The sequence below is a fragment of the Manis pentadactyla genome, chromosome 11, assembly GCF_030020395.1.
Source record: "Manis pentadactyla isolate mManPen7 chromosome 11, mManPen7.hap1, whole genome shotgun sequence".
NCBI classification, from domain to species: Eukaryota; Metazoa; Chordata; class Mammalia; order Pholidota; family Manidae; genus Manis; species Manis pentadactyla.
This window is the reverse complement of record NC_080029.1, coordinates 44,185,995-44,203,175: the sequence shown is the minus strand read 5'-3', so window position 1 is coordinate 44,203,175 and position 17,181 is coordinate 44,185,995. Positions and strand designations below refer to the sequence as shown.

Below are 17,181 nucleotides of genomic sequence, written 5' to 3'. Positions count from 1 at the left end.
TTATTCTGTACTTAACAAAAAATATCTTTCAAAAGGGAAAGGAAAATAAAGATCTACTTCAAACAAAGCTGAAAACAGTTATTGCTCACAAACTAGAAAAAGAAATATTGAAGTTTTTCAGGCAGAAAATAAAAGATACCAATTGGAAATTTGTATTTACACAAAGCACCCTAAGCATGGTAAAAAGGAAGATACATGAAAAGGCATTTCTTTCTTATTTCAATCTCTTTAAAACAATTAACTTCTTAAAGAAAAATTAATAATAATATAGGAAGTTTAGAGGTTTATAGCATATTAAGAGGTAAAATATATGACAGTGACATCAAGGGTAGGAGGGAAGAAATTGTAAGATTCTTGCTTTGAGTATCTCAGGAATGCAAGGTTAGTTCATCATTCAAAAGTTAGTCAAGGTAAATCACCATATCTACTGACTAAAAAGAAAACTAAAAAGAAATGACAGATGCACAAAAAGCATTTGATAAACTAAATACTCATTCATGATGAAGTCTCTCAGGAAACTGGGAACAGAAGAAATGTTCTAACTTGGTAAAGAATGTCTAAGAAAAACTTAGACTTAACCATACCTAACAGTGAAAGACTGAATGCTTTCCTCCCTTAGATTGGGAATAAGGGAGGCATATTCACTTTCACTAGTTCTGTTTAACATTGTGATGGAGGTCCTAGCAGTATGGTATAGCAAGGAAGAGAAATAAAATGAATACAACTTGGGGAGGGCAGAAAAGTGAAACTTTTTATTCTCAGACAATGTGATTGTCCATGTAGAAAGTCCTACAGTAGATAAAAAAAAAAAACTTCTCAAGCTAATAAATGGATTTAGCAGGCTTGTAAGATATAAACCAATATACAAAAATCAGTTTTTCTATAGTAGCATTGAATAACTGAGAATAGAAAATTTGAAAATGATGCAATAAAGATATTATAAGAAATAAATGTAGATAAAGTTAACAAAATATATGCAACACTTCATACAAAAAACTGAAAACATTGCTGAGATAAATTTTAAAAGACCTAAATAAAATGGAGAAATAAATAATGTTCAAAAATTGGAAGAGTTGATATTATTGAGATGTCAGTTTTCCAAAAATTGATCCATAGGTTCAACATAATTCCAATCAAAATGCCAGATTGCTTTTTTGTGGAAAAACATTAATGTACACTTGCAATATATGAAATAGTAAGAAATATATATATCTTGGTCTCTACCCCTGGTTCTCTGCAATATTTCATCTTTGACTCCAGTTCCTGACAGAAAGCTCCTAAAACCCTTGTAATCGCTGAGTGACAAGAGAGTCCAACACAGAGCTCATAAATCCATGGGAATGTTCTAGGTAATTGGAATATCTTTTATTCTAATGAATTAACTCTTGGTAGACTCCCAAATGGAGGCTGGTCACCAGAAAGACCAAGCCCTGATTAAAAGCTTGGAACTTTCAGCCCCACACTCTCCATTCTCCACAGAGGGGAGAGGGATAGGAAATTGAGTTAATAATTGATCATGCCTACAGAAGGAAGCCTCCATAAAAAGTATGGAGTTTGTGGAGCCTCTGGATAAATGAACACATCCATGTGCCAAGAGGGTGGCATACCCAAGGCCACATGGACAGAAACTCCAGTGCTTGGGACCCTTTTATACCTCTTCCTATGCACTTCTTCATCAGGCTGTTCATTTGTATCCTTTAAAATATCCTTTGTAATAAATCAATAGTAGTAAGGAAACATTTCCTGGGTTCCATGAGCCACTCTAGAAAATTATCAAAGTTAGAGGTAATGGGAGCCATCAGTTTGTAGCCAAGTTGCATAGAAGTTGTGAGTAACCTGGGGACCTCCTACTCTCAACTGATATCTGAAGTGGGACTAACTAATTGTAGGGTCTGCACTAATGCCAGGCAGTTAGTGTCAGAATTATATGGTATGGAAAACTCATACTTTTGGTATTAGACAAATCATGAGTGTGAATAAAGAAATAACAGAAGGAAGAGAGTCTCAAGATGGTGGCATAAGTAGGGTGGTTGAAATCTCTTCCCCAAACCATATATATTTTGAAAGTACAGCAAATACAACTATTCCTAAAAGAGTGACCAGAAAATACAGTACACCAGCCAGGCTACATCTACATCTGCGAGAACTCAACATCTCACTGAAAAAGGTAAGATACAAAGCCATGACCTTGCAGGACCCCAGCACTCTCCCCATCCCAGCTCACCAGTGGGAGGAAAAGAATCAGAGTGGGGAGGGAGTGGAAACACAGGACTGCTAAATAACTAGCCCTAGTAATCTGCACCAGGAGCACAGACACACATTGCATGGTGTACTGGATATTAGAGGAACAGAAAAGCAAAATCCAAGACTAAGACTGTGAACAGGTTCCCATAGCCAGCTGCCCTGGGACAAAAGAAAAGCAGGCACTTTAAAAGTCTTAAAGGGACAAGGGTTTAACAGACAAAATCGTCCTGGCACACTCAGCCCATCAGGCTGGGAACTTTTAAGAAACTTTAGGCACCCTAATTCCCTGGGTGGCAATGCAGCTCAGAAGCCCCTCATGGCAATAAGCAGCCTGCCGTTCATTTCCCCCAGCTGGCACTGCAAGCAAACCAGCTGACCTGCCATTGCTGCAGAAGAGCCAGGAAACAACCCCGCCCACAGCAACCACACAGATGCTTCTCCCTGCACACGCCTAACTGGGCCATACCCAGAGGCTGCCACCTGAGTGCGATTGAATGGCACAGACAGTAGAGACTGGTACAGAGTGCGGGAAGCACAAAGCGGTTTTTTTCTTGCAGCAAACACACACTGCTTGCCTGCAACTCCCACCAGTGCCCTATGCCATCCCGAGGATAGCCCACCCATGGCAGCTCAGGGAATTAACCCAGAGGCTTCTCCCTGTGTGTGGTTGGCCAGCACATGCAGCAGAGACTGGTGCAGAGTTCGGGAAGCATGAAGGGGGACTCTTCTGTCGGAAAACATGCCCCACTGGCTAATGACCCCCACTAATGTCCTAGGCCTCCCGAGGGCTGCCCTGCCTACCACTTGTAAGGGGATTAACCCAGAGGCTGCCCCCTGTACAGGGTTGAATGGCACAGAGGACACGGCACAGAGTCCAGGAGGGACAAAAGGGCTCTGTTCTTGCGGCAAACACATGCTGCTGGCCAGTTCTCTAGGCCATCCTGAGGGCCACCTCACCCATGACAGCTCAGGGAATTAACCCAGAGGGTGCTCCCTGTGTGCGGTAGACTGGCACAGGCAATGGAGATGGGCAAGGTGACCAGCAAGCTGGAAGGGACTTTGCTCTCCCAGCTGACACAAGCGCCACTCACTAGTGACCACTCACATTGCCATGAAAAGGCAGAAGAACCTTGTTTGGTCCAAAATCCCTCAAACACAAGAAAGAGTGCCGGGTGAGACTGAAATCACCAATCTTTCTGAAAAAGAATTCAAAATAAAAGTCATATGCATGCTGGTGGAGCTACAGAGAAATATGCAAGAGCTAATGGATGAATTCCAGAGAGAGATCAAAGAAATGGAGGAAACAATGGAAGGATTTAAAAGCAGACTGGATGAGGTGGAAGAGACTCTTAATGGAATAGAATTCAGAGAACAGGAATACAGAGAAGCTGAGGCAGAGAGAGAAAAAAGGATCTCTAGGAATGAAAGAACATTAAGAAAACTGTGTGACCAATCCAAACAGAACAATATTCACATTATAGGGGTACCAGAAGAAGAAGGAGGAGAGAGAAAAAATAATAGAAAGTGTCTTTGAAGAAATAACTGCTGAAAACGTCCCCAATCTGGGGAAGGAAATAGTCTCTCAGACCATGGAAGTCCACAGATCTCCCAGCACAAGAGATCAAGGAGGACAACACCAAGACATAAAATAATTAAAAGGGCAAAGATCAAAGACAAAGACAGGATATTAAAAGAAGCCAGGGAGAGAAAAAAGATCACCTACAGAGGAAAATCAAGACTATCATCAGGCTATCATCAAACTTCTCAGCAGAAACCTTACAGGCCAGAAGGGAGTGGCATGATATATTCAGCACAATGAAACAGAAGGGCCTCAGACCAAGAATACTGTGTCCAACAAGATTATCATTTAAATTTGAAGGAGGGATTAAACAATTCCCAGAGAAGCAACAGTTGAGGGAATTTACCTCCCACAAACCATCTCTATAGTGTATTTTAAAGGGATTGCTCTAGATGGAAGTGCTGCTAAGGCTAAGTAGATGTCACTAGAGAAAATAAAACCACAGCAAAGAAAGTAGAGCAACCAAATACTAACTAAATGCAAAATAAAATCAGGTATCCACAAAATCAGTTGAGGGAAACACAAAGACTGCAAAATAAAACACCTAACATATAATGAGTGGAGGAGGAAGAAAAAGAAGGGAGAGAAATAAAGAATCATCACACTGTGCTTATAATAGTGTAATAAGTGAGTTAAGTTAGATGGTTAGATAGTAAAGAAGCTACCCTTGAACCTTTGGTAACCACAAATACAAAACCTGCAATGGCAATACATACATGTCTATCGATAATCACCTTAAATGTAAATGGACTGAATGCACCAATAAAAGACAAAGAGTCATAGAATGGATAAAAAAAAGCAAGACACATCAATATGCTGCCTACAAGAGACTCACTTCAAACCCCAAGATGTACACAGACTAGAAGTGAAGGGATAGAAAAAGATATTTCATGCAAACAATAGGGAGAAAAAAGCAGGTGTTGCAATACTTGATTCAAACAAAATAGACTTCAAAACAAAGAAAGTAACAAGAGACAAAGAAGGACATTACACAATGATAAAGGGGTCTGTCCAACAAGAGGATATAACCATTATAAATATCTACACACCCAACACAGGAGCACCTACATATGTGAAACAAGTACTACCAGAATTAAAGGGGGAAATAGAATCTAGTGCATACTTTTTAGGAGACATCAACACACCACTTACTCCAAAGGACAGATCAACCATACAGAAAATAAGTAAGGACACAGAGGCACTGAACAACACGTTAGAACTGATGGACCTAACAGACATCTATAGAAATTCCACCCAAAAGCAGCAGGATACACATTCTTCTCAAGTGCACATGAAACATTTTCCAGAATAGACCACATACTAGGCCACAAAAAGAGCCTCAGTAAATTCAGAAAGATTGGAATTGTACCAACCAACTTCTCAGTTCACAAAGGTATAAAACTAGAAATAAGTAGTACAAAGAAAACAAAAAGGCTCACAAACACCTGGAGGCTTAACAACATACACCTAAATAATCAATGGATCAATGACCAATTTAAAACAGAGATCAGGCAATATATGGAGACAAATGAAAACAACAACATAATGCCCCAACTACTGTGGGACACAGTGAAGGCAGTTCTAAGAGGAAAGTATATAGCAATCCAGGCCTATTTAAAGAAGAAAGAACAATCCCAATTGAATATGAATAGTCTAAATTCACAATTATTGAAACTAGAAAAAGAAGAACAAAGAGGCCCAAGGTCAGCAGAAGGAGGGACATAATAAAGATCAGAGAAGATATAAATAAAATTTAGAAGAATAAAACAATAGAAAAAAACTAATGAAACCAAGACCTGGTTCTTTGAGAAAATAAACAAAATAGATTAACTCCTAGCCAGACTTATTAAGAGAAAAAAGAATCTACACACATTAACAGAATCAGAAATGAGAAGGGAAAAATCACAACAGACCCCACAGAAATACAAAGAATTATTGGAGAATACTATGGAAAACTATATGCTAACAAACTGGATAACCTAGAAGAAATGGACAACTTTCTAGAAAAATACAACCTTCCAAGACTGACCCAGGAAGAAACAGAAAATCTAAACAGACCAATTACCAGCAACAAAATTAAATGGGTAATCAAAAAACTACTCAAGAACAAAATCCCATACCAGATGGATTCACTGCTGAATTTTATCAGACATTTAGAGAAGATCTAATACCCATTCTCCTTAAAGTTTTCCAAGAAATAGAAGAGGAGTGAATAGTTCCAAACTCATTCTATGAAGCCAGTGTCACTCTAATACTAAAACCAGGCAAAGACACCTCCAAAAAAGAAAATTACAGACCAATATCTCTGATGAACATACATGCAAAACTACTTAAAACAAATATTAGGGGACTGAATTCAAAATACATCAAGAGGATCATACACCATGATCAAGTGGGATTCATCTCAGAGATGCAAGGATGGTACAACATTGGAAAATCCATCAATATCATCCACCACATCAACTAAAAGCAGGATAAATACCACATGATTATCTCCATAAATGCTGAAAAAGCATTCGACAAGATACCACATCCATTCATGATAAAAACTCTCAACAAAATGGGTATAGAGGGCAAGTACCTCAACATAATAAAGGCCATGTATGACAAGTTCACAGCCAACATTGTACTTAACAGTAAGAAGCTGAAAACTTTTCACCTACGATTGGGTAGAAGACAAGGATGCCCACTCTCCCCACTTTTATTCAACGTAGTACTGGAGGTCCTAGCCACAGCAATCAGACAAAACAAAGAAATAAAAGAAATCCAGATTGGTAAGGAATAAGCCAAACTGTCACTGTTTGCAGATGACATATTGTACATAAAAAACCCTAAAGAATCCACTCCCAAACTACTAGATCCAATATCTGAATTCAGCAAAGCTACAGAATACAAAATTAATACACAGAGATCTGTTTCATTCCAATACACTAATGATGAACTAGCAGAAAGAGAAATCAGGAAAACAATTGCATTCACAATTGCATCAAAACGAATAAAAACAAAAAAGAATAAGAATGAACTTAACCAAGGTAGTGAAAGACTTATACTCTGAAAACTACAAGACAATCTTAAGAGAAATTAAAGAGGACAGTAATAAATGGAAATTCGTCACATGCTGTTGGGTAGGAAGAATTATTGTCAAAATGGACATCATGCCTGAAGCAATCGACAGATTCAATGCAATCCCTATCAAAGTACCAACAGCATTCTTCAACGAACTGGAACAAATACTTCTAAAATTCATATGGAACCACAAAAGACCTCGAATAGCCAAAGTAATCCTGAGAAGGAAGAATAAAGCAGGGGGGATCTCGCTTCTTAACTTCAAGCACTACTACAAAGCCACAGTAATCAAGACAGTTTGATACTGGCACAAGAATAGAGCCATGGACCAGTGGAACAGAAAAGAGTCCAGATATTAACCCAAGCATATATGGTTAATTGATATACAATACAGGAGCCATGGATATCCAGTGGGGAAATGACAGCCTCTTCTCCAGCTGGTGTAGGCAAAACTGGACAGCTACATGTAAGAGAATGAAACTGGATTACTGCATAATAAGTCCATACACAAAAGTAAACTTGAAATGGATCAAAGACCTGAATGTACGTCAAGAAACCATAAAACTCTTAGAAGAAAACATAGGCAAAATCTCTTGGACATAAACATGAGCAACTTCTTCATGAACATATCTCATTGGGCAAGGGAAACAAAAGCAAAAATGAACAAGTAGGACTATATCAAACTAAAAAGCTTATGTGCAGCAAAGGACACCATCAGTAGAACAAAAAGGCATCCTACAGTATGGGACAATATATTCATAAATGACATATCTGATAAGGGGTTGACATCCAAAATATATAAAGAGCTCATGTGCCTCAAAAAACAAATAGCAAATAATCTAATTTAAAAATGGGCACAGGATATGAACAGACATTTCTCCAAAGAAGAAATGCAGGTGGCCAACAGGCATATGAAAAGATGCTCCACATCGCTGGTCATCAGAGAAATGCAAATTAAAACCACAATGAGATATCACTTCACACCAGTTAGGATCGCCACTATCCAAAAGACAAACAACAACAAATGTTGGTGAGAATGTGGAGAAAGGGGAACCCTCCTACACTGTTGGTGGGAATGTAAATTAGTTCAACCATTGTGGAAAGCAGTATGGAGGTTCCTCAAAAAGTTCAAAATAGACATACCATTTGACCTAGGAATTCCACTCCTAGGCATTTACCCTAAGAATACAGCAGCCCAGTTTGAAAAAGACATAAGCACCCCTATTTTTATCGCAGCACTATTTACAATAGCCAAGAAATGGAAGCAACCTAAGTGTCCATCAGTAGATGAATGGATAAAGAAGAGGTGGTACATATACACAATGGAATATTATTCAGCCATAAGAAGAAAATGAATCCTACCATTTGCAACAACATGGATGGAGTTAGAGGGTATTATGCTCGGTGAAATAAGCCAGACGGAGAAAGACAAGTATCAAATGATTTCACTCATCTGTGGAGTATAACAACAAAGAAAAAACAAGGAACAAAACAGCAGCAGACTCACAGAACCCAAGAATGGACTAACAGTTACCAAAGGGAAAGGGACTGGGGAGGACTGGTGGGAAGGGAGGGAGAAGGGGATTAAGGGGCATTATGATTACCACACATAATGTGGGGGGGGCACGGGGAAGGAAGTATAGCACAGAGAAGACAAGTAGTGATTCTATAGCATCTTACTATGCTGATGTAATGGGGTATGTGGTGGGACTTTGATAATGGGGGGAGTCTAGTAACCATAATGTTGCTCATGTAATTGTATATTAATGATACCAGAATTTAAAAAAAGAAATAACAGATTTTCTCCCTGCTTGCCATATGACCCAGCAAATCCTCCCCTAGGTATTTAATTTTCCCAGGAGAAAATGTGAACAATATTCAAAGCCTTATTCACAATAGTCAGAAAGTGGAAATAATGTGTCAACTAATGACTGGACAAGCAAATCATAAAATATCCATACAATGGAAACACCACTCCTGAGGAAAAAGGAACAAACTACCTATATATACAGCATAGATACATCTCATAAGGTTTTGATAATTTAAAGATGCCACATGCAAAAGACTACATATTATTTTTTCATTCATATGGAATTTTAGTAAAGATTTAATTATAGTAACAAAGTGGATCAGGTTGGTTGTTGGGAAAGTAGGGAGGAGATAGTCTGCCAAGAGTCATGAAGGTACTGTTTGGAGTGATGGAACTGTTCTGTATCTTGATTGAAGAGATGGTTAGTAATGGGTGTATTCATTTGTCAGAATTCATCAAATTGTGCACTTAAAATTGGTGGATTTTATTAAATGTAAATTATAGTTAAAGCTAAGTTTTTGTATGTAAAACATTTTTTCATGAACTAAATTTGAGGGTTTGATAATGTTCACATGAGTATGATGAGTACCTCCTGAAGCTAACAGTACCTTATGCGAAAGTGATACAAGCAGAATTGTTTGCTTGTTCTGATCAGCCCATGTGTATAGATGGCGATGTTCTGTTATGGAGACTTCATAGTGAATGTAGACAGATCTGTGCTGATAGTGAAGGGATTTGAAGGCATGTGTTTTGAAGAAAATCAACAGAAATGAGAGATTTTCATCAAAAGAAGGAAATACCAGAAGTTGAGGTGCAAACTGCTCTCTCTCTAGATCTTCAAAGGACTCTTGTATGGGAAGGAATTGAAGTATTTTTTTCTCCCTCTGAATGTTCTGACTACAGAGAGATAGGTTCTACATACCACAAATCTTCCCAGCTTAATCAAGCTTGGCAATTTTTCAGACTGGATGGTATTGGCAAGGCTGGTGTGCTGTCCAGGAGATTTTAGAAATTTCTGAAGAATATGCCTCAATTTCAACTAGTATTAATATTTTGTCACTGTGTGCTGTGATTGTACAAATGACCTAAATCCATTGGCCGTCCCGATTTTCTCCTGCTTTGTCTCTCTGTCCCTATGATTGTCACTGCTTTCGTAACTCATTTATAGATTTGATTTGCATGTTGCCATGCTTTCCTGGTTCTCCTCTTATTTCTCTTATGGTTCTTCTTTTCTAATGATGGAAAGGGGTTAATAGGTGACTGACCTACATCACTTTCAAATTGATTCCCAAAACTATGGTGTCATATATTATAAATGATTATGAAAGTTTATATATATATCTCACTCCTCCCCCAAGCTTGGAAATTCTTTTGTAGAAAAGCAGTGAATTATGATGAGAGTATGCAATGCAATGTAGACATCCATTCACTAAGGGAATCAATTATGCTCTCCAAGTCAGTTATTTTATAAAATGGGGATAATTATATCCACATTATAGTTGTGTGGTTCATATGATTAAGTAAAATAATATACATGAAAACACTCTACCTTGAAAAAGTACTATTATGCAGAAATTGTTATTAATTCGGTTATTAAGGTACAGCTGTGTATCTTAATTTATAAATCTGTTTTGAGTTTCTTGTTTTTAGAGTTGTATCCAAGCAGAGTATTTTTTGTGTGTATATTACTAACCTAATAAAATCCAGCACATAAATATACAGCTGAAGAGTGCTGACTTTGAGTGCCCTAACTCAGACTTGTCTGCTGTGGCCTCACATGGTTTTATACATAGAAAGTTGCTTTAATAGGTGGCATCTTTAGGGTTTACCATTCAGCACAGGTTTCATCTACTAGATAGCACATTTATCTTATTTGTCAAATTTATTTACATTCTCTCTCTTTCCAAAATATATTGGAGGCAGGCCAGGTTTATTTTAAGCAGCAATCTACAGGCAGAGTCCCAAGGCAAATCTGTCCTTTCATTTGTCTTCCTTTAGCTAGATAGCAGGTATAATAACACAATGTTGACCCTGGTCATTTCAGCTACAGTTCTGCGAGTTGTGCTCCACAGCATCACCCAAGGAATAAACATTTTCTTATCTACTGCATGGATAGACACTTCAATCAATAGTCATAATCGTATTGAGTTAATAACCAAATCTGATTTGAATCCCCACTGCACTCAATATCAAGCTATTTTACTTTCCCATTGATTTTTTGATTATGTATAAATGGATTATCTACAGATTTTTTCACATTAGACTATTTTCTCTGAGATGTCCCTTCTGTTGTTGTCTTTCATCCCTTAATTTCTCAAGAAATGTAAACTGAGTTTAATACTAGCTGAGTTTGGAGAGAAGATGATAAAAATAATTCTTCTCCATACATACACTGTATTCTTACAATGGGGAAATGGCATTTAAAATCTATGCCACTTCTTTCCTCTTTTGCCAGGTTTGTAGGGTTTTAGCAATGTGCCCAAGGACTTGGGTAGGTAGTGTTGGGGCTGAGCCTCACAGTGAGTGTCTTTCTCCTGATTTGACATTCTCCCACTGTCATATGATATCCTGGTGGCTGTTTTGTCACCACTTGATTCTTGTATTATGTAACATCCCTGATATATTTGGATGATATTCTCACCAAAAATAGCCAGAATATGTAACTTTTAAGATGGACTATGCACAAAAATCATTTTTGTGTATAGTACACTTTATCAATTTTTGCTACCCATTTCATCTGCAGTTTTTTTGGAAGGTTCCTGCACTTTGCTATGCTTTGATTCCTTTGCCCAAGGATTTCATAATACAGTAACCCAAGATTTCTTGCTCAAAATTTCTTTTAAATATAATTAATGAACATGCAAGAACTCAGGATTTAGAATTTTTATGAGCCCTTACTGAAGAAATTACCAAAAGACAAATTTCAGCCAAACAGAAGGTGAATGGAGATGCAGTGGCAAAGAGATTGACATCTAAACATAAAACTCAGTGTGGTCTCTAGGACTAAAACAAAAGAGAAAGCAATTGATACGTAATAAAATGTACATGTTATAAATTTTGACAGTGTAGAAATAATAACAGGAAGAGGAGAAAAGTTGAGAGGTAATGTATGCATGCAAATATCCTTAGATTTTATAGCTGGGAGACAAAAACTATCCATTAAAACAGAAAGATATATTTAATGGTAACAATAAATACTGTAAAATCAATTAAAAATATGAGTATGGGAGGATGGTAGAGAGGAAATTAAAATATTCTCATTTATCATTGCTCTTATTAGAGTTAATGAGTGCAACCATATTTATAATTATACACATGAAAATAACCACAATAGAAATATAACCCTTCTAAGAAATCATATAAAATACAGAAGGCAAAAACAGACCAAAATGTGAAAGATGTTTTTAAAAGACACTGCAGAAGCTCACAAATTGAATTTTAAAAAATACCATTTACAGTAGCATAGGAAATATACAGTTCAGTTGATCCTCATTATTCACAGAGTCCATATTTGCAGATATGCATACTCACTAAAATTTATTTGTAATCCCAAATTCAGTACATGGGCACTTTCCCAATCATTTGTGGGAAAGAGCAGCAAGGATGAAAAATTTGAGTTGCCATTTGAATTTGAACAAGGTGACACTTACTGCCTTTTTGTTCCAGTTCTCATACTTAAAACAATTATTTATAAGAAATATATATATTAAACAAAGTGTCTTTAAACAGAAACCCACATCAAGCAAGGTTATGTATTGATTGATTGACAAAAGTGTTGTGACCAGAGGCTCAGTGGACCCTAACCCTGTGTCCCCTTAGAATTCATTAATTCAGTGTTTGCAGCAACTTCATAGAATGTAACTACTATGAATAATGAGAATTAACTGTACTTAAGGGTGACTCTAACAAAAAATGTGCAATATTTCTACACTGAAAATTACAAAATATTGCGGAGAGAAATATTTTATCTCTGAATTTATGGAGAAATACACCATGTTTATAGATTAGAAAACTCAGTCACTTCTTGGTGTCACTCTTCCCAAAATGACTTATAAGTTCAACATAATTCCAATCAAATTTCCAGTAGCTTTTGCAGTTTTGAAAAAAAAATTAAAATACTCATACTAACTTCAAGACTTTTTTTAAAGCTACAAAAATCAAGCATCACGGTATTGCTATAAAGATATATAAAAAGATCAACACAATAGAATCCAGAAATATGAGTCCACATGTATGGATAACTGATGCAAAGGCAATTCAGTTGAAAAACAGCCTTTTAAACAGATGGTACTGGACCATTCAGATATCCATATGCAGAAATATGAACTTCGATCCATACATTTCACCATGTACAAATTTTAGGTCAAAATGGATCATAGACCTAAATGTAAAACTTCTGAAAGGAAACATAGGAGAAAAACATTTGATTTTTTTGATTAGGCAAAGATTTCTTAGCTATAAAGCAAACATGATTCATGGTATAATAAATTGCTGAACAAATTAAAAGTTTCTACTCTTTGGAAGAAATTGTTCAGAGAATGAAATGATGAGTTACAGACTGGGAGAAAATATTTGCAATCATATATCTAATAAAGAATTTGTATTGGAAATAAACTCTCAAAACTTAATAAGAAAATAGCCTATTTTTTTTAATGGGCAAATGATTTGAACAGTTTACTGAACAAGATATATAGATGGCAGATTTAGCGCATGAAAAGATTCTCAATATCATTAGAGAAATAGAAATTAAAACAATGAGGTATCACTTTATACTCAAGGATTGCTAAAATTGAAAGATGACACACCAAGAGTTGAAAGGATTTGGAGCAACTGCAACTCACATTTATTGCTAATGGGAATGCAAAATGGTACAATCAATTTGGAAAACAAATTAGCAGTTTTTTAAAAAGTAAAACATTCCATTCCTCGATATTTACCCAGGAGAAATTAAAGTGTATGTTCATAAGAGCTTTATTTGCAGTAGCCAAAACATCAACAGGTGAATAGATGAACAAATTGTGGTATATCCTTACAAGAGAATACCACTCAGCAATAAAAAGTAATGAACTATTGATACAGTTCAACAACATGCATGAATCTCAAAATAATGATAGATAAAATCAGACCAAAAGTACATAATTAAGATTCCATTTCTAGAAAATACAAACTTAGTCTATAGTGATAGAAATCAATTAATTGGTAGCCCAGGCATGAGAAAGGGGTTGGTTGAAAGGGAAAGTTGAATTACAAAGGGACATGATGAGACAACTTACGTGGTTTATGCAAATATATATTATTTTGATTATGATGATGGTTTCATAGGTATATAAACATATCAAAACTTGCCAAAAATTATCAAAAGATTGTATATTTTAAATTTAGATGCAGTTTATTGTGTGTGTTATACCTCACTAAAGCTGTTTTTAATAAAAGGCGATAGTAGCAATACCAGCAGAAAATACAGCATATACCTTGTGCTTATCACTAAATGCAAAAGTTCTAAACATATACATCTTAAAAGAATTGGATTACAGAAAAATACACATACAGACTGTATACCAGACACATCTAAAACAAAGTGATTTAGACTAAGGGCAAAATTACGGAGAAGAGCATATCAATGAAGAAGAGCATACCAATGATATGCAAGCAAAGCAGAAGTTGTGATCTTAATATTGACTGAATTCAGGGTTAAAAATGTGGTAAGTCAAAGGGTTCTGTGTAATGGAAAGAGGTGAACCCAATGAATGTCTAAGAGTTATATATCAAATAACATCATTTTCTTTAAACAAAATACACAGGAAATGCAAGAAGAAAGAGAAACATATTTTGTATGGTGTGCATGTAATGACCTTTATATATACCAAAAATAGAAATTGTATCTTTACACGCATTCCTGACTGTTCAGACAAGTTCAAGTAATATTTTTAAACATAAAAAGTAAAATTGTAAATGTGCTAAAGAAAACCAGAAAATTCCTTGCTTTATTTGAGAGTGAGGAAAGCCTTGCTAATTTGGAGGTAAAATCTGGAAGCCATTTAACAAAAACAAAAACAAAACCAATGCTTCATGGCATAAACTTCCAAAAAATGTGGGGAAAAACCCACCTTAAGTAGTCAAAATACAAATGAGTGGGGGAATTTGTAATTCATATCACAGACAATGGGGGTAATATCTTAAAATACTAAGAGTGCCTACATACTAATAATAAAAAGACCAGTAGCCCAAAAGAGTAATGGGTAAATGATGTAAACAGTTCATAGTAAAGAAAATGCCTTTTAAGCATTTTTTAAAAGATGTTTAGCTTTGTTCATTATAGTAGAAATGCTAATTGAAGTCACCTTGACATCATTTTTCACATATTAGATAGTACACACCATAACAATAACTCTTATGTTGGTAAGGGTGGAAGAAACACACTCTTATCTACATCTGGTAAGACTTTAACTTACAACTTCTGTGAAAAATAGGTTGACAATACCTCTCAATATTCATGTAACATTTAATCCAGTTATTTTATTTCTAGGAATTTACTCTATAGATATATCCCCATTTTGCAAAATTAATCCATGGATATTCACTGCAGCATTGCTTGTAAAGTAGAAAAAAAAATTATTAGATAAGTTAGATATATGCATGCATCACAGAGAATGAGACAGCACTAAGAGCTAGGTTATGGGGACCATTCTACAAGCTGTTATTGTTAACCGAAAGAGGCAGGAACAGAACACTGTACAAATGCTATCATTTTATATATATTTTTTATATTATATTATATAAATATTATATACATAAATAAACATACATGCATGCATAGATTTTCCCCAGAAAGATACACAATAAGTAATAGTGTCTGTCTCTCTCTGATCAAGGACTTGAATGGAAGGAAGCATACCATTCACTGGTAACATTTGGCACTTTGTGCACATATTCCCTAATTAAAAATATTCTTTGCCTTACCAAACAATCAAGAACCTGGAGGACTTTATAAAATTAAGAATTATCTGATAGAGATTATGGATATTTTAATAAGAATAGCTGAATATAGTAGTAATTATTATGTGTTAGACATTGTACTTCGGGTCCTTTACAAACATCATCTGAGTTTTTCCAACAACTCTTCAAAGTCAGTGTAGTACTAAGGAGGTTAAGAAAGAGACTCACAGTATGTTCCAAGGACACATACATAGTAGGGGCCCTTTTAAGAAGTGCAGTTGAATGAGGCTTGAGAATTAACATCCAAATGTATATCCAGGCTTCTACCAAAACAATTTTGAATGGCTTGTAATGGTGGCAGGTACATGCATTAGGTACCTGTATGTTCCTTTGTACTTCCAAGGAAAGGCAGTTGTTGTCTTACTCAAAATTTTATATGTTAGAATTGGAATTTGTATGATTCTAGCAGGTTGAACATCCTGGAAGTACCAATTGCCAGGATAAATGTCTTTTGAGAGTAAATATTTTCATGTATCTGTGTAACTATGATGTGGACTTATTGAACTGGTTTTATTCCCTAAAGAAAATGAGAGTCTTTAGCAGACAAGCTTTAAGTGTAGGCCAAGGCTTAAAAATAAAAATTCAAGTAAAATGTGGGAAGAGAGTGAAAACCTTCCCTTCTCTTGTTTTGACATCTTTTAGTGAAGACTTTTGCTTCCATCACTATAAATAATCAATAGGGTATTGCACTTTGTTTTATTTTGAGCAAGGTTGAATTTCAGTTATTTTTATTCTTTAGTACTCAAGGGATTGTTTTGACAGCTGATAAACTGACCTACATATTAAAATAATTATATGGCAGGTTTTTGAGTATGTTAGTATAAAATCAATTTATATCAGATTCAATTTATAGCATCTGGAAGTTTGCCTGCTCATGACACAAATTAGGGCTTGCATTTACTATTGACTCACTGCAACACATAGTTTATGGTGGATATGTATGTATTTTTCATCCAGTGCTCTTTAGAAATGATATACCTTGTTTTCTCTTTTTTCATTTTTAATGAGATGTGATTCATATATAGCATTATATACATTTATGGTGTACAGCATAATTTGACTTACACATATTTGGAAATGACATATAAGTGAAGATACACCTTGTTTTATCCAGTAAATGCATTATTAAAAAAGTATATAAATGGGAGAACCAAGATGGTGGCATGAGTAGAGCAGCGGAAATCTCCCAAAACCATATATATTTTTGAAAATACAATTATTCCTAAAAGAGAGACCAGAAGGCACAGGACAACAGCCAGACTACATCTACACCTGTAAGAACCCAGTGCCTTGCGAAGGGGGTAAGATACAAGCTCCAGCCCGGCGGGACCCGAGCGCCCCTCACCCCAGCTCCCGGCGGGAGGAGAGGATTCGGAGCAGGGAGGGAGAGGGAGCCCAGGACTGCTAAACAGCCAGCCCTAGCCATCCACACCGGAGCGCAGACACACAGTGTGTGTGGGGGGGGTGCTAGAAACTAGGGAAACAG

At 36.1% G+C, this 17,181-nt stretch overlaps 1 protein-coding gene across 2 annotated transcripts in view; it reads left to right on the top strand.

The window, feature by feature from the left end:
- PELI2 (pellino E3 ubiquitin protein ligase family member 2) overlaps positions 1 to 17,181 on the top strand; it is a 207,435-nt gene that overhangs the window by 145,931 nt on the left and 44,323 nt on the right. The window lies entirely within an intron of this gene.